We start from the raw sequence: 18,044 nt of genomic DNA, 5'->3' as shown, positions 1-18,044 counted from the left end.
GTGTGAGAGTGTGTGTGTGAGTGTGTGTGAGAGTGAGTGTGTGTGTGTGTGTGTGAGTGTGAGGCCTTCCACGGTGGCTCGTGCAGGTGTCAGGCTCATCCTGCAGTGGGGGTGCCAAGAGGAACCTCTGTTCAGCTTCAGGTCTCCTGAGGAGCTCAAGTGGGTGAGTTAACGGAGAGCTAGGGGACAGCACGGTTCACCCCTGCGAGGTGGTGTGGGGGATGCGAGAAGGTGGGTCCAGCCATCGGGAGAAAACCAGGATCTGCCTACTTTGAAGGAGCAATTCTGACTTCATGAGGCGTAATTCATGTCAGCGCTTAGGGCTGACGAAGTTTGTCAGGAGGCCATGGGATTCCCATGCCAGAGATGGCAGTCCGTCAGGGTGCCCATGGCCAACCCGTGCTCACCAACATTCAGACGTGAGGTTGACTGCACATGTTAAGTGGTAAGTGCTGTTGCCACCAACACTGACCTGTCGTCACTGGGTTTCAGGGCCAGTGAGGGCCATCCTCACAGCCGTCCTGGGGAGGAAAGTAGTGCTGTGGTCTCCATTCCACGCTGAGGAAACAGGCCCAGAAAGCTCAAGTAGTTTGCCTAAAGTCACAGAGCTACAAGGAGGTAGCTGGAATTTAACCCAATCCTAGGGTTGTGTAAGTAGAGCAAGCAAATACTGACCACTCTTGAGTGGCTATTGTTTGCTCTTGTGCCAGGCACTTTGGTGTGTTGTCTCTTAATGCTCATGAAGTGAATGTTAAGCCCATAGTATAAGAAACCGATTGGATTAGGGAATGTTCCCGAGGTTATATAAACCAGCTTGTTTGCTCTGAAGTCTGTACAAAGTAGTAACTTATTAAACTTGAAACTAGCAAACGGGATCCTGTTCTTCCTTTCCCACCCTGAGACTTTTCCCTCTGCCAGTTTTCTCTCATCCTTAGTGATTTATGATATTCAGCTCAACAATGTGCATGACATAAAACCTGCTAACATTGCGGAGCTCAGATTGTGTGCTGGGCATCCTGCTGAATGGTTTTCCAGGAGTTACCTCATCCAGACCTCCCGCAACCTCGCGAGGTGGAGGTGGGTCCTGTCCTTAGCACCCTTTCATACAGGAGCAAGTGCATGGTGAAGCAATTTTCTGGAGAGAAAATGGAGCATTTTACAGCTGCATTGTCTTCCCTGCCCAAAGACTACACCAGCCTGATGCAGAAGTCTTTTCATGTTTGAATATTAAAAAATATGCGCATACTTCTATTTTAAAACCCTATTTTTCAAATGGTTTTCTTTGGGGGAAGTGGTGGCTGGAGTGCATTCTTTGTGGTGTGTTTCTTGAGTGGGGATGCTGGGCTGATCCGGTTAGTTCTGGACACTTCCTCTCCCTCCTTTCTCTCTGTTCCAGGAGGCCACTGCCAGCAGCCCCTGGAGGGAGCCTGTGGGGGAGGGCGCTGGGTCTCTGGGAAGCTCATTTGCATACTGCTTGTTCCCGAGGCCGCCCACATCCTGCTCGGGACAACGTGCTGTCTGATAAACAGGCTGCATCCCGGTGTCTGCCTGGCGCCGGGCCAGCGTGCAGGGCCAGGGCTGTTTGTTCTGCCTGGAAGTCCAAGGACAGCCCAGACCAGCTAAATGAACCTTTTATTCCCCCCACTCCCTGGCAGAAAGTCCCTGGGTCAGAGGGAGCCTCAGAACCCGCCACAGGAGCTCCGCCCCCTGCCGAGCCCCCGGCTCCCTCTCTGACTGTAAATCTGGTGGGGCTTGGAAGATGGACACCAGGCGGGCCAAGGCCTGAGGACAGTGACTTCCACGTCTGTTTTCTGCGTGTTCCCTTTCTCTCCCCGCCTGCGCAGCCCAACACCAGAGGCAGGGGTGGCTTCAACCCCCGGCCACTGCAGTGGTGCTGGGTGAGATCTGGGTGACCGAGTCCCGGTTACTGTGCCATCTCTACAGTCTGGTAGATTAAAAAGTGAGGAAGATCTTGGGGGCCAGTCTCGTGGATGGCTGTGAAGGCTAAGGAAGCATTTCTGCTTCCTTTTACTCCAGCACAACTCAGCATCTCCTCTCTGCTTAAAGGACCGCAGAGCTAAACCTGGTACCCATTTTAACCCGCACTTTTGATGGCCCTGTGACCAGGAGGGAGGCACCCCGGGGCACAGGAGTGGTTTTAACATCTCTCATCAGTAACTTGGGTGAAGGAACAAGATCTGCAGTGATTTCCTTTCTGCATTCACAGTGACCTCTGCAACAATCATACCACCCATCTGCAGTGAATCCCACACCCAGCCACAGTGGAGACCGTCCCCCGGTGTGGACCGGACCCTCCTGGAGGCATCTGAGTGACGATGGAGACGGTGTGGCAGAGCAGTATGAAACAGACGCCAGGCAGTGTGTGGAAGGGTGACCCATGTTTCTGATGCGGGATTCCTGATAGCGGAAGAAGAATAATGAGCTAGGAATGGATTATCGTGAGGTCTGGAGGTTAAACACTGGCATGTGACTGGTGTTGAGGCTTATGTGGAAATGGAAAGGAGTCTGCATCGAGAGCCTGTGACGAAGCTGTGACAGCTGGTCACCCCACTGACTTCGGGAGTCACCTCCCTGTGTTGTGCTGGGGGCAGGCTCAGGGGACCTGCCAGGATGCGTGGGGGCTGGGGGTGGGGTGCAGCTCACTGTCCTTGGTAAATTCCAGTTGCTGCTGATTCTGAATCTCCAGGACCCATGTGACATGTGAAGAAATGTTCCTAAACTTCTACAATCTTCCTAATCTAGAAGCTGGCATGGCCTGGTGGATGGCTGGTGCTCAGGGAGGCAGAGTGACTGATCAAGTGATATCATTTCCTGAGCATCTCCCCAAGCCAGCTTTAGTTACATTGATGTATTTATTTATCTATTTGGTACTAGGGGTTGAACCCAGGGGTGTTTTACCCCTAAGCTACATCCCCAGCCTTTTTAAAAAAAATTTTTGTCATAGGGTCTTGCCAGCTTGCTGAGGATGGCCTTGAACTTTCGATCCTCCTGCCTCAGCCTCCTGAGTCCCTGGGCTCAAGGCATGCGCCTGCCACACCATTGCACTTATTACCCTTTAATCAAGTAGCAGCGTTCTTCCTGGCATTCCAAGAAGAGATGTAAGAAGGTCACCTCTCATCAGAGGCCATTCTGCTTCTCCAGGCTTCCCTTCCTGCGTCCTCCGCCTGGGGCACTCGAGGAAATGCCACAGCAGGCTTCTCTGGTCTGTAGCTGTCAGCCCTACTCCTCGATCCCACCAGTCCTCAGTCCTGTTGCAGCTGGCTCAGCCTTCCCCGGGAGCCTGTGTGGTCCGTGCTCCTCCAGGGCTCTATCTCTGGGCTCTCTGGGGCGAGCCCTGGCCTGCGTCTTGGAGAGGTGGCTGCTGTGGATCTGCTGCCCCCGAGGGGTTGGGAAGCAGGGCCGCCCCTCCCATCGGGCCTGTGCTCCTGGGTTGCATTTCTGGGAAATGACCAGGTCTGAGGAGGAAGCGGGAGCTGTGGGTTGGCAGGGCCATGTGGCTGTCGGCCCAAGGTCTTCCTGGCCAGGGTGCTTGAGGACAGGAAGTGGCGAGGGTGTGGCCTCAGACCTGGGCTTGGCAGGGAGGAGGGGACCTAGTCTGCAGGTCATTCCTGTGTTTGAAGGAAGATGCTAACTGGCCTCGCAGGATGATTATTCCTGGGCTTGCTGCCATCCGTGTGGCTCTGTAAGGTGACATGGTGGTTAGTGACACTCAGGCCCGGGGACAAGCGCACAGAGTTCTGGTTTGGCATTCTTTCTCCCTCCAGGGGTGAGTTTTCTTCCTCTTCTTATGGGACAGTTAAGGTTTACATTTTCTTTTTACCGCTGAATCTAATTTAATTGTGGGTTATTTTATTTTATTTTTTTGTATATGTGCCCAGAGTTTTGGGGTTATTGGTAAACTTAAAAAAATACCACAGCACATGTAAACATATATAATTTAAGAACCAGTCCTGACTGAGGCCATGGATCCTTTGGAAAATTCTTACTTGGAAGCAATTCTAATTAACAAGGCATTTTCTGGTTTACTTCTTGCATGCTCTGTTAATAATAAAAAGATAGAATCTTTTTTCCTCCTATGATTTAATTTTTCCCTGTTCTGTTTCTCAAGAACCAACTCTATTATGGTTACCTTTAATAAAAAAATGTGGCTAACTTATGATAACAAACAGCCAACAAGTCAGAGATAAGAAGAGTTGGACCCTTAAAAGTCAGATTTTTCCAGATGTTCTTTTATAATAAATGCAGTGAAAACGAATTGCAGAGAAACCGCATGAAACTACAATTGGTTTATTCAAAAGAATCTCACCACTTAAAGAACATGTCCCCTTCTTTTTTAAAAAAGGATATTGGGTTGGGGCTGGGGACGTGGCTCAAGTGGTAGCGCGCTCTCCTGGCATGCGTGCGGCCCGGGTTTGATCCTCAGCACCACATACAAAGAAAGATGTTGTGTCTGCCGAAAACTAAAAAATAAATATTAAAAAATTCTCTCTCTCTTTCTCTCTCTCTCTTAAAAAAAAAAAAAAAGGATATTGGGTAAATTGCTTGGCTATTCTGGACTGTTTTATTTTTCCTACCACTTAGTTCCAGGTCGGGACAGTTTAGCTCCTTCCAGAAGTGGGCAGACTCCTCTCTGCCGGAACACCGACAGAATATTCTCTGCCTAAGTCTGCTCTGCACCAGTGAGCAAGAGTGACCAGCTGTGACAGCTTGGTATTCAAAAGATACGGTGACCTAATTCTTTATTCTCGAGCATGTCAGAGTCTACTGAGGAAGCAGTGGTTTGTTCAGGAAAGACGAGATTGCAGCTGGGTTCTGCTGTGCGCCCTGCACAGGAGGCCCTGGGCACTCATGCAGGTGACTGTTGGTGGACTGGGTCCACTTCTGGGGTGGGAAAACCTTCGAGGGGGAGGAGCTGGGTAGATGAAATAGTTATTTGCCAAGTAAAATAGGCATTCATCTTGTAATATGACTTGAAGCTGTATCTTAGAAACTAAGAACTTCTTGTGCCTTTAAGGAGGCCACATTTACCAGGCTCTTGGAGGCTGAGGAAGGAGGGTCACAAGTTCCAGCTCAGCCACAGCAAGACAGTGAGGCCCTGTCTCTAAATAAATAAATAAATAAATAAATAAATAAAAAGGCTGGGATGTAGCTGAGTGGAGAGTGCTCTCCTCAAGGGTGAGGCCCTGGGGTCTGCTCCCTGGCACAGCAGAACGTGCAGTTAAATGAGAACCATGTATAGCCAGATGCCGAGGCACACATCTGTAATCCCAGCAAGTTGAAGGCTGAGGCAGGAGGCTCTGAAGTTCAGAGCCAGCCTCAGTTACTTAGTGAGACCCTAAGCAACTTAGCAAGACCTTATCTCTAAATAAAACTCAAAAAAGGGCTGGGGATATGGTTCAGTGGTTAAATGCTCCTGAATTCAATATGCAGTATCAGAAAATAAATAATTAGTAAAAACTTCACCTTGACTTTTAGCAAGGGCCACCATCAAGGGGAGAGGGCCTTGAAACTATCAGGGGAAGAGCTCATTCCAGATCAGAACTGAACAGCAAAGTAGAAAGTGGCTCAGGAGGAGAGCACCGGGTCCCGGCTCTGCTTGGGAGCATGCTTGCAGCCAGCCCACCCAGGCAGCAGGAGGCCAGGGGAGGCTCTGGGTGTTCAGCAGTTACAGCCCACAATCGTCCCTGCCTGATGGTCTGAGGTTGGAGCACCAACATTTTATTTGCTTTTTCTTTTCTAAATTATGTAAAGCATTTATATTGTTTTAATAGAAAAGTTGGCAAAAATAGAGATGAACAGAAAGAGAAGGAGAGCCATAAAAGGAAGACTCACCCAGAAGAAGAGCATCTGATTTCCCCACTTGGGTGGACCTCTATTCAACACAATGCCACACACTTTTTCACTGCTGTAGGAAACGTTTCTTGTGGCACTGACCAATTGAAACACTGTGCTCAGTTTCCCTTGCTACATTGTAAATTTATAGACAGTAAATTTACATCACACGCTTGGCCTGATGTTTTGGAAGAAATTCCCTTTTATCCAACAAATTTTAAACAATATGTGACAACTGCCTTCCTCCAGCAACTCAGAATCACAATCCCAGATGCAAGCCTGGCTTTTCCAGTCACAGAAATGATCTGGAAGTGGACGCCACGATGGGGGCCACAGATGTGCCCTTCTCTGGGGCCAGGGCTTGGTGTGCCTTGAAGACCCTCTGAAGGGGAGGGCAGAGGGGAGTCTTCCCTTCTGTGGGGGTGCTGGCCGAGCGCCAAGGTCGGGAGCAGGAGCTTCGCTGCGTCTTTCCTGGGAAGCCCAGGCCCTCCTGGCGGGGGCCCTTGAGGACAGTGGGGAGTGGCTGCCGTCGGCGGAGTGGGGTCCAGCTGCTCCAGGAGCCTGTCCTGGAGGAAGGGCCTGGCCTTGTGGGGTGGCCTGACCTGGGGCAGCCCTGCTCTCTCAGGCATCCCCTCCTGGACACTGGGGGAGTTCACAGGTGTCTACTTGAGTTGATCTTTTAAAGGCCATGGCCATGGGCTGCCCTGGGGACTGTCTGATCCTCCCAGAATCAACGGAATAAACTGACATGGGAACTATTACAAAGAGAAAGTGAACCGTAAGTGAGTAGAGGGTGAGATGGCCAGTATTTATTTGGGATGTCTTGTAAATCGATGCCATCATTGCTACTTTCTCCCCCACCCCGCCAGTTCTGGGGACCAAACGCAGGGTCTTGAGAGTGGTGAACAAGGGCTCCACCCCTGAGCTACACTCCTGGCATTCTTAGTATCTTAATCTCTGTTTTATAGATCAGGAAATAGAAGGAGGAAAAGTTAGTATTCTTGCTCCAAGTCACATGAAAACGATATCCAGGTTTTCTTGTAACTTAATCCAGCATGTGGTATGACCCATATTTTCTTTTGTATAAATGCAGATAATAGTGTTTCCTGTCTTGCTTTCCATTTTTCTTCTGCAAACCTGCTTTCTCCTCCAAGCCCTCAGTCTCTCCATTATCCTTGGAACATGCTGTGGATCATACTGTCTGGATTCCTTTGGCTCACCCCCTCCCTCCTCCGGCCACTCATTTCTGGATGCTCAAACTCACCTGTGTTTCCAGGACAGCCTCTGCCCTCTCCTCTAGCCACCAGGGCCATCTTTGAAAGACCTGAGAAGTGGTAGCAGTCCTTGATACATGAGGACATGGCACTGTTAACTCTGCAGCCTCCGAGAGGAGCGGCCACCTGGGTAATAGCATCACTGGTGAGTAGTGGGTGAGGTTGACCAAGGCTGTGCAGGAAGCCGGGAAGCTGAGTGAGGACTTCGATTGGGAAATACGGATCCTAGCACATGTTATGTAGCATTCCTTCAATACCTGACAAGGACTTAGATTTAATGGCAGGTACCAAGCTTTGAAACTTCTGTGTGCTTTATTTTGTGCCATGGACTTAAGCATCACTAAATTGAAATCTTGGATCAGAGACGCAAGCCAGACACACTTGTGTTTCCTGGGTCGGGCTTCTACCCTGGAGTTGAGCTTCTACAAAAGATGGCTATACGTCTGTTTTACCAGATCTGTTTCAGTACCTTTTTCAGGGTCAAACTAAAGGTGTGGATGAACCCCAGCTATCTACAAGTTAGTCCTGTTGAACTCAAAACCCTTGGTGTAATGGGACAATGAAGATTGATAATTGGAACACATCACCCTGCCTACGCTCCCCCAAGGCACAGGGACCCAAGTGTGTGTCTGCAGCTTGGAGAATGAATGATGTTGTGTTTCCACAGCATCCGGGTTTAAAAATTCCTCACTTCTGCCAGGTAACTTGGTGCATGCCTGTAATCCCAACCCCTCTGGAGGCTGAGGCAGGAGGATTGCCAGTTCGAGGTTGATCTGGGTAAGTTAGTGAGACCCTGTTTCCAAAAAATAAAAATAAAAAAAATCCAAGGAAAAAAATGAATCCCTCCTAATCTGTTCCGTATATAATAGAGATGATTAGACTGCTCTGTGGGGAAGGACTGCAGTTTTGCCTTCGATAATGCCCAAATCTCCAGTTTGGCCACATGCATTGATAGAAATAAATGCCTAATTTCTAAATCTCCATTTCTTTTTGGTCCAGGTAGACGGTCTGGATGTTGGTTAGTTGCCACGAAGCAAATGACAGCGAGATGCAGCGAGGGTTTGCATTCCCTGTGAAGCGGCAGGGGGGCCGCAGGGACAGCACAGGGGAGGGGTCTTTTCTTCGGAAGGCACAACTAGCTCTTGCCCTGGCTGTGCCTGTCCAGCCCAGCAGTGCCCAGGATGGCCACACGGCCTGCAGGGACACCATGCTTCCCTCCTGCCTTCACCGGGTTTTATCCCCACTTGATCAGAGGGGCCTGCTTTCTGCTGAGAACCTAATCTTGAAATGAATCCTTTACTCTCTGGGGATTTAAACAGGTCTTTCAGATTAAAAGTATATTACATATTTATGAGCTCCGATTTCAAGAATCACTTTGAAAGAGCTATTGATGCTGCTTTATACTAAATATTTGTGCTTGATCGCTTTTGATTCAGCTTTGATTTTATTTTCCAGAGGTTCCAAACCATGCTGATAAATCTCTGAGGGTCCACTTCCTCCCTGTGAGAGGAATGTTGTTTGGGTCTCTGTCAGCATCTCATGGAACCGTCTGCCACTGGATCAAGAAAAGCAATTTTCTGAAATTAAAATGGCAGCCCACTGTGTCAGGCAGTGCCCGTGAGGATGGTGACCTGCTAAGGAACCTGAGGGGTGCTCATTCAGTGCAGCAGGAGAGAGGATATCATGATCTTTTGAAGCCACGTCCCTGATGTTCGTGGTGAAGAGGGATCCCAGAAATGGTTATTATGCACTTTTAAAATGCATCATTGCTTGAGTGTCCCTGATTCCCTTTTTATTTATAAAGGTCATTGCCTTTAAACGACTTGCTTCCTGCATGAGCAGATCCCAGGCGAGCTGAGAGAAAAGAAAAGACAATTGAAAGAAACTGAAATTATTTTTTGAGCTCTTAGGAAGAGTCAAATGAACCTTGTTTCCTGATGGCCACAGTTCAAATACAATCAAAGGTTTTGCTTTCTTTAAATTAAAAATAAAATTTCTTGGGGAAGGCATTTCCCCCTCTTTGAAGAAGGGAGAGAAAAACACCCGGAAGCAGGGGCGCTTTGCAAGCCTCCTGGTGCCTGAGCAGAATCGCTAAGTGTGTCCCCCTCTCTGTGCTGGGCTGTCTGTATTCACTGTATCACAAGCTTGAAACCAGACCTCATTTGACGGAGCCAAAAAATGGTCCTTTTGTTGCCGTTTTTCCCCCCAGTGTCATCTCTCATGGTTGCCCGGGCAACCAGTGTGTACCCTTTCAGCATAGGTTACTGGGGCCGGAAGGAAGTGCTCCAGTGCTGGCCTGCTATTTTTATAGAACCGTTACACAATACAATCCATTAAAGCTTCCTCTTGGTGTTTTATTGCACAAAGGGGAAATTAAGTTTGATGACTCCAGAATGTTGGACGGAGGCGGTCAGGTGCTGGGATTGTTGCACTCTGCATTCCCGTGTGCAGTTGGAGGAGGACTGGTGTATGTGTGTGCCCTTGGCAGTGTTCGCCTGCCTGGGGATCATTAGAGGAGACCGAGCTCTCAGTCGCTCAAGGGTGCAAGTTTTGTCCGATGACACAATGCTCCCTCTCTGGTAGGATGGCAGCAGACAGTGGAACCCTATTCACAGCTAAGGGCAAAGGGAATTTTAAAGGTGTAGCACATAGGCTTTTCATAGCCCCGATGTCTACTGGCAAAGAGAATTGCACTGAAAGACAGGGACCAGGGGTCTCCCAAAGACTAGCACTGAAGCATCCCGCGGTCGGCTTTGCCTCTGGCTCTGCAAGGTCCTGGAGTGGCAGGCAAGGGGCTGGGGTGCAGTGGGCATGGTGTCCCGTGGTGACTCAGAGCCTTTGCGACTTTCTGGAGGACTGAGAGAGGACGAAACGCTCTGCTCCTTGACCCATCTTACTGACTTCCGTTCTCTACCAGCCTGGAATAAGGAAGGGACAGTGTAGGTCGTGTCAGAAGTTCTGTCCTGGAGCCAAAAGGAACCCTGGTCTCCAGGGAGGCTTAAGGCCCCAGTGCCCGGGGTTCCGTGGATGGACACAGTCTACACCACCATCTCCTCTTCTCCACCGTCCATCGCTGTGGCTGAGCCACCAGGCCCTGCCTCTTCCATCTCGTCCCCGCCTGCTCCTCTCCCAGGCACAACTCCCTCTTCTCAGGGTCTCACTTTACCTTGAACCCAAGAAGTTCAAGTGGAAACCTCCTGGTTCTTCCTTTACACTCTAACGTTCCTCACACCACGTGGGGTTTTCTCCTCCATGTCAACCTGGCCTTTGGTTCTGTGGCATCCTACCCTTTAATCTGTTCTGCTCTAATAGCCTGGAGTCAGGCAGAGACCCCTGTCCAGGCTCAGCCCCTCCCTATGGGTGGAGGGTAAGAGAGATGCCAGTCCAGAGACCCAGTTAGAACGAGCATGAAGGGAGGATTTAGCGGGATAGAAGTACCCTACATGTGCAGCAGGCCGCCTCCAGCAGAGGAAATGAGTTTTCATACTTGGTTTGCCTACGGCGACCTCCCTCTGGGGTTACCGTGGTTCCTGCCATGGCTTGGGGAACCCACACCCATTTCGCCATGTTGGAAGTTTTCCAGAGAGACCACATCTGTTTTCTCCAGATTGACAAGGCTGCCTGACCACAAGGTCGCCGTCCCTACGCAGCATGATGGCAGCAGGGCACACCACCCAGAGCGGAGCTTGGGTTCTTCCCACCTCCTTGCTCACGTCTATCCACCTACTCCCCATCTTTAGACACCAGGACCAAGTGGCGGGTCCCCAGCTTACCATGACTTCTGTCCAATTTGGCTACAAATTAGAGGTTCTAGGATCCCTCCCCAGAGTTGAGAGTTTTCCAGAATGGCCCCAGAACCCAGGGAATGTGGTTATCCTAGATCTGTTAGGATGCAGAGGAACAGCGGATGGAGGGACACATAGGGAGGGTTCAGGACAGTCCCAAGCACAGGAGCTTCTTTCCCCATGGGGCTTGGGGTGAAGATGCTTACCAACATGAAACTCCTTGAATCCCGAATCCCTTCCCTTAGGAACTTGATCATGCAGCATGGCCGGCTTCATGTTGGGTGTGGATGGCTTCTACCTTCAGCTCCTCTTCCCTCCTAGGAGATCTGGGGTGGCGCTACAAGTCCAAACCCTCTGATCATGGTTGGCTCCCTGGCCACCACCCCCAATCCTTGCTTACAGGCTGTCCCAAAGTCACCTCATTAACAAACTCAGGTGTGGTTAAAAGGGCTTATGAAGGAGAAAAGACGCTCCTTTTGGCCTTGGTGGGCCTGACATTGTTTCAGAAGCCAGGACAATGACCAAGAGGCGTACCTCATTCTGTCACAATATCCAACACGAACACGAGTCTTCGGCTCCCCCAGTCAATGACTTTTACTAACTCCCTGGTAACGGAGCTCAACGCTAACTCTTGACGCTGGGCTGGTCTAGTGCTGTCGTACACCTGAGAGAGCGCCCAAGGAGGGGAGGTGGTTTGTTCAAGGTCACCCAGAGAGCTGGGGCAGAAGAGAGGGACACCTCTTACCATGCCCTGCATTCCTCCAGGGCTCCATGGGCTGTGCTCCCTCACCCAGGGAGGCCGGTCCTTCTTCCCTGGTCTCTTAGAAGCCATTCCTGCTCTCCCATGTCCACTCCAGCCAGGATAACCGAGGCCCTCATTCAATCAAGCCAGGACTATTTAGTTTCCTAATTGATTGTGGCCTTCACCTTGCTGCTTGAACCGATTTTACTTCTGAAATCATCTCACAACTTTATTGTGTCACTTTATTATGCAACAGTTTTGATAATGTATATTGAAGCCTGAATTTGAGGCTCCATAAGCTGACTTCCTCCTCAGCCTTCCAATTTGCCTGTCCAGGTTGATGGGCCCTCCCTACCAGTGGCTTTCTGTTGGGAAAGGCTGGTTGTATTCACCATTCTCTTTTCACAGACCAGAGATACGTTGGTTGCTTCCTTTCTTAGTTCTATTGCCTCAAAGAGGAAAGGGCCCCAATTCTTATTCTGTGGCATTTCCAGAAAATCCAACATGACAGGCAGCTGATGGAATAGTAATAAACATTTGGTGCAAATCTTCATTTGCTCATGTTACCAATTTCTTACACCAAACTGGATCCATTTTCCCTCTTGGAATTTGGAACCCATGACAAGATCCAGCGCTGTTTGAGCAGACAAGAAAGGTGTCCTGTTGGCTGTAAAACAGGAGAAGCAGGGAGACAAACTCACCGATCAACTTCTCAACCGGAACAAAGGGTGGGTCCTTCTGAGGGTGAGGGCAGAATTTTAGATAACCAGTAGGAGGATTATTCATGACTTTTCCAGAAAGGGGGTTGGGTCTACCTTGGGGACACGGAGCTGCCTTCCTCTGATCCTTTACGTGGGCCAGGTCTAGTCTGGGTGGGAGGCAACCCAACCAAGATGGCGCTGCTGGGTGGGAATTCTACTGGGGCACTGTGTTAGAGTGGATGGTACTGAATCCGGTGTGAACATGTAGGCCAACATGCTGTCCTTTGTGACTGAAACGAGTTTTGCCTGCCCCATTCTGCGTCCTGTTTTGCAGCAGCACCTGGGGTCTTCAGAGACCTAAGTGGCCATTAGGTCTCAGTGCCCTGGAGAAACAGAGTGCTGGCTAGCAAAGAGAATTATTTTTCGAGAGGGTGTTTGTCTAGTGACTGAACAGGTGGGACACTTCCCTTGTGCTCAAGGGGTGACCAAAAGGACATGGCTCTTGCTGCCTTGAAGTTCAGGAGGAGCAGAGGGAGACATTACATGAAAATATATAGCTCCTAAGACGCAATCACACCCAGAACCCACGGGCCACCGGGGTTTTAGGGCTACGAGGATCCGCAAGTTAGGGCTCCTGAGAGCAGATGGGTGGGTTGGGATAGCTGGGACCTCAGGGAAGATGTCCCCAGCAAGTGACATGCCAAAGCCTGAAGAGTGAGACCTAGCTGGAGCTGTGCGGGACTGGAGGCCCAGCTCACCCCTCTCCGCCCCTTGGCCCCTCCTGGGGAGGACTGGGCAGGGACCAGCTGGGGGTGGCCGCCCCCCCAGGCAGCCAGAGCGCCCTCCCGGCCTCCCCCTCAGATTCACCTGCTCCTCCTCAGAGGAGGCTGAGGCTGCGCCTGTCGTCAGAGTGAGGTGAACCACGGACGGTTCCCAGGGCGCCAGCTGCCACCCTGGTGGGTCACAGCCATCCTCGTCATCGTCACCACAGGAGCTTCCTGTGAGAGCCAGACTTCCTCCCAGGGAGTGCCCACTCCCGGCCGGTCACAGGGTCAGAGGCCACCTGCGTCCCCTCTCTGCAGTGAGCTGGAGAAAGAGCACTTTGTCCTCTCCCTGCTCTGCCCAGGGCTCCCCGTGAGCCAGCTGCCCGCAGCGCGTGGACGACTTCTGAGGGCATGGACTGTCCTCTCTGGTGTTTTCTGGTGACCCACCAAATATTTTTCTGTGGCTCCAGCTAAAGACAGGATTTCCCTCTTCTATTCATGAACAGAAAAAGTGACCTCTCATTTACCAGGGCTTTGGAACTCCTGAAGGGGAAATTCGTTGCCACTTGGAGGTTGGGGCCAGGCTAAGCTATTTGGGGACTGAGAGGCAGAAGTGACGAGGCTAATCAGTCACCTAGCTGACGACAGTCTACCTCACAACTCAGCATGGGCCGCGAATAGGGGTGAGCTGCTGTAAAGGCACTGAAATTTCTTGAACACTCTTTGTTTCTCTTGGGAGAAAAGAGAATTTTATCTCTGGGGGACACGGTTCCATCTGAGGAGAGCAGTGTTTTCCAAGGCAAAGGAGATAGAATCCACGCGTCTGTTTTTTACTGAAACTGGGACCCAGTGAGCTTGGATTCTGGGGACCAGGTGCGCCAGCAGGCCTGGCTCCTGGGCTCCATCTCTTCTGTCTGCTGGCTGCGGGTCCCCTTCCTGCTGCGTCTGCCTGCGAGGTGCTGGAGCACCATTTGAGAGCTGTGGCAGGGGCCTGAAGCACCGAATGCCGTATTACAGGCTCTTGGTGTAACGGACACACATCCAAGACAGCACTACTGTCAGCGACTCTCCACTGGAATCTCTCAAAAACATAATGTTGCACCACATGCAGTTACTGAGCAGGTAAGGAGTGGTGAGACGGCAATCGATATGGTTCTATTTAACACTTACGTTCCCAAACTGAAACTGACTGCTTGCTCCAAACCTGAGTTTCCTCCAGCCAGCCTCTCACTACCGGGCGGCTCTGGACACGCACTGTCTGCTGCTTTGGAGCGTCTGTGAAGGTCCCTCCTACTTCCTCCTCTCCCTCTCTCTGGGAAAGGAGAGGCTGTTAGTGGGTGCTCTCCTGCATTGCCACAGTGAGGTTCTTACAGTGCGATCCTCGCCCAGAAGCACGGATGGATCCTTAGGTAATGTAGACCTGCTCATCAGTCCCTCTGTGGACAGTTCTCTGGTTGAAGTTAAAAATGCTGATGATTAGATACAAGGCTTTTTTCTTGCTCAGATTCTCAGCTTATATCTCCTACCGATTTTGGTTCTATACTCTAGTTTAATAGACCACAGTTCCATTTCAGTATACTTTAGGTTTCTGTTACTTGGGACTAAGTACCAATCTCATAAGGCTGTGGTTTGCATTGATTTCATTCATACAGATATTTAGAATAGACTGGGTCCTAGTAAATCCTTCAGAACATTTATTGTAATCTTGTTTTAGAATCAAAATTTCTATTGTTTTCTATACTTTTTGTAATGAAAGAAAACAAATAACTATACCTCAAATCCACAGCTTTTAAAACATTCATGCCTAATTCTGGCCTGGCTCTATAAATACCTCTTGGTTGATTCTTACTTGTCTTGATTAAACTTTATCCTCCTTAATGATAGTGCTTTATTATGATTATCTTAGTGTCCCCCCCAAAAAAAATCACGTGGGCTTTAGGAGGCATTTAATATCAAGTATCCATATGAAGAGAGTCTTTTGGTAAAGGGGATTCTCAAACTTTGGTTTGCTGAAATGGCCCAAGAAATACACAGGGGATCTGCACCGCGGTACTGTCTTTGAAGTCTTGTCGCCTGCCTTTAATTTTGCAGTAAGCGCCTAATCTCATTAGATTTCATACACTTAGTGTTTGCACTTGCACAAAAGCTGTCCAAACAAAGCCAAAATGTTGACACCACCGTCCTCTGATGGCATTTAGAATGAATATATTAAACACACTTGTACTAGCATTGCATTAAGCTAAGAAATAAATTTTGAACTTTGAACTCAGCAGGATAAAAAAGCTTTCCTTGATAGCTGAGCAATTGTGTTGGGGTATCATGGAGGGAATTCATTGTGTCATTCAGAGAATCCAAACATGCAAACATTCTCCACATACAGTAGACACTGCAAAGAAAAGAATTAGAGCCAAGAACCGACCTCAAGCCCTGTTGTTAGGGACCTAACGGGAAGGTAAAGTAGTGGGCTGGTGGATTTGCTTTGAAATTCATGAATGAACTTTGATTAAATTCACTTCAGAGAAGGGATCTGAAAGAATATCTCCTAGTTACTGTGCAAATTAGAGCATCCCTTCCTTCAGTCCACTCTGCTCATTTACAGATTTACAAATTTTCTTTTAAAATCTGGCGGTCAATCTTTTGATTGAGGGTGTGGAAGCTGGGGATTATAGAGAGCTCCAATTATAACACTTCTTTGTCTCTTCTCATGAAACAAAGTTAGCAACAGGGCTAGGGTTGAGAACTAACTAAATCTAATGGCCAGAGGTGTTTAAAGTTTATCCATAGCATCTAAAAGAAATAGGTCTCTCTGTAAAATGGTGGCCATCAACATCCATGTCTGGAACACGGCCATCAGTGGGGGGCTGGGCTCTGGCAGCCCTGCATCAGCAGAACAGGACCACCACACTCCCCTGTTGTGGCAGTGCGAGATCTGTGTCAGGGGTTGGTTTTTATTTCCTGAGCGTGGCGATCCTGTAACTAACATGTTTGCTTTGGCTTCCAGGCAACCCAGAACTCCATTTTCTAGAGCTAGCAACAAGAGGGCTGAAGTGCATTCAGGCTCTGTATTGTCCACCCTTTCCTTTATCATTTATCTATTTTTATTTTTCTTTTGTTCAAATTTCCTCAAAAATCAGGATTCTTTTAATTGCAGATCACCTGTGGAGAGGGATGGGGATACAGCCATTCATAAATCCATACAGAAGCTCACCCTCAACTTCATACTTGCAGCATGAATAGTCCCACAGTTTTCAAAACCACAGCAACGAGAAGCCACAACTTAGGAGCTGGGTGGTCATTAGGGGAAGGACAGTAAGACTATCAGTCAAAGTGACTTCCCAGGAGCTTCCCTGAGGACATCAGGGAACCACCCTGAAGAGACAAGGGAGGGAACCCAAGGCCGTGTCGCGCAGCACTGAAACCCTGACAGTCCCCGCGATCCAGGGCCCGTCCTTTGTGGCACTGTGTTCTCCCAAGATGACCTTGACGTGAGGTGAGATTGTCTGACGTGCCATGCACTTTGTCTAACCAGGCTGTGCTGTTTATCATCAGCCTAAAACATGCACCTGGAAGATGGCTTGTCTTTGAGAGGCAGAACTTCAGGTGTCCAGAGCATGAAGTTGGCAGGAAAAACCTTCCTTGCCACCAGGCTGGACTCAGGTGTCACAATTCAGCACATGTGACATCCCTCCTGCAGGACGGGCTTCCGTTCCAGTGCGTTGCTTCTCAGCAGACCGTCGCCAGCATGTCCCCGCCAGTGGCCTGTTGCACCACCTGATGGGACCCTTCGTGAGGGGGGCAGAAGCCCTGGAGGGTGGGGCCAGGAGGGTGGCACCGCTGCCTTCTCACTTCCTGGTCCTCATGAGCATTTTCCTTGTAACGGGGGATGCTAGAAGTTGTTATGGGAATCTTTCAAGTGTACATAGGAAAGAAGAAACCACAGAGCCCCGCCCAGGCTCAACACCTCATCCGTCTCTGTCTTCTCTCACTCGGCACAAGCATTTTAAAGGAAACCGTGACATTGTGACATTTGGACAGTCTACCTTCAGAGACAGAGTGATTTCATCTATACTTTTTGTAATGAAAGAAAACAGATAACTATACCCCAAATATACAGCTTTCAAAAAATTCATGCCTGATTCTGGCCTGGCTCTGTAAAAACCTCTTAGTTGATTCTTACTTTTCTTGATTAAACTTCATCCTCCTTAATGAGAGTGCTTTATAATGATTATTTTAGTGTCCCCCCATCTTGATTAATGAAGGCAACGCCTAACTCAGGCCACAGTCGAATTTCCTTGAAACACTCGTTCACGTCCGTGGCGTTCATTGGTTGGCTTCGGGAGCCAAAATCACCCTACAATGCCTCTGGCTGTGTGTCTCTCAAGTCCTTGAACTCTAAGAGGGCATCATCCAACATGGTAGCCTCTGGCTACAGGTGGATTTAAAATTAATAGTAAAGGAGATTACGGGTTCAGATGTAAGCCACGTTAGCCACATCTGGAGCAGTTGGTGGTGACCACCAGCTCCTCCCTTGCTCTCCCAGATCACGCAGCTGCTGAAGACATTAGGTCAGATTCCATGATTCTGGGTTGCTTAATTGGGGGCAGTTTAACTTGTTCCTTTTAATCTAGTTTTTCCCTCCTATAAATTGGAAGTTATCAAAAGCGTGGTTAAAGTTCAATCGTTTTTGTGAGGGGTGGGGGTAGACTATTTCATGTCAATTATAGGATCTGCATGGGTACCTTATCATTTCAGTAAGTGTATATATTATAATTTATACCTAAGTTGTGTTTTATTATTGGATGTTTGGTTTTTTGTGTGTTTTTCACTTTATATCTAGTATTGTCATAAATATTTCTGCATAGAAAATTTTCCATCTTTAGGGTATTTCTTTCGGGTAGATGACCAAAAAAAAAAAAATTCTGTAC

General features: G+C 49.1%; 1 long non-coding RNA gene across 1 annotated transcript; it reads left to right on the top strand.

Moving 5' to 3' along the window:
• Positions 1-1,528: 1,528 nt before the first annotated feature.
• Positions 1,529-9,470, top strand: LOC144366959 (uncharacterized). The gene is made up of 2 exons (XR_013426179.1): positions 1,529-3,787; positions 4,603-9,470. It is a non-coding gene; the product is annotated as an uncharacterized LOC144366959 (long non-coding RNA).
• The last annotated feature ends 8,574 nt before the right edge of the window (positions 9,471-18,044 follow it).

The sequence above is a fragment of the Ictidomys tridecemlineatus genome, chromosome 9 (genome assembly GCF_052094955.1).
Source record: "Ictidomys tridecemlineatus isolate mIctTri1 chromosome 9, mIctTri1.hap1, whole genome shotgun sequence".
In the NCBI taxonomy this organism is placed as follows: domain Eukaryota; kingdom Metazoa; phylum Chordata; class Mammalia; order Rodentia; family Sciuridae; genus Ictidomys; species Ictidomys tridecemlineatus.
Note: the sequence above shows the minus strand (reverse complement) of the source record. Positions and strands in the feature narration are given on the sequence as shown.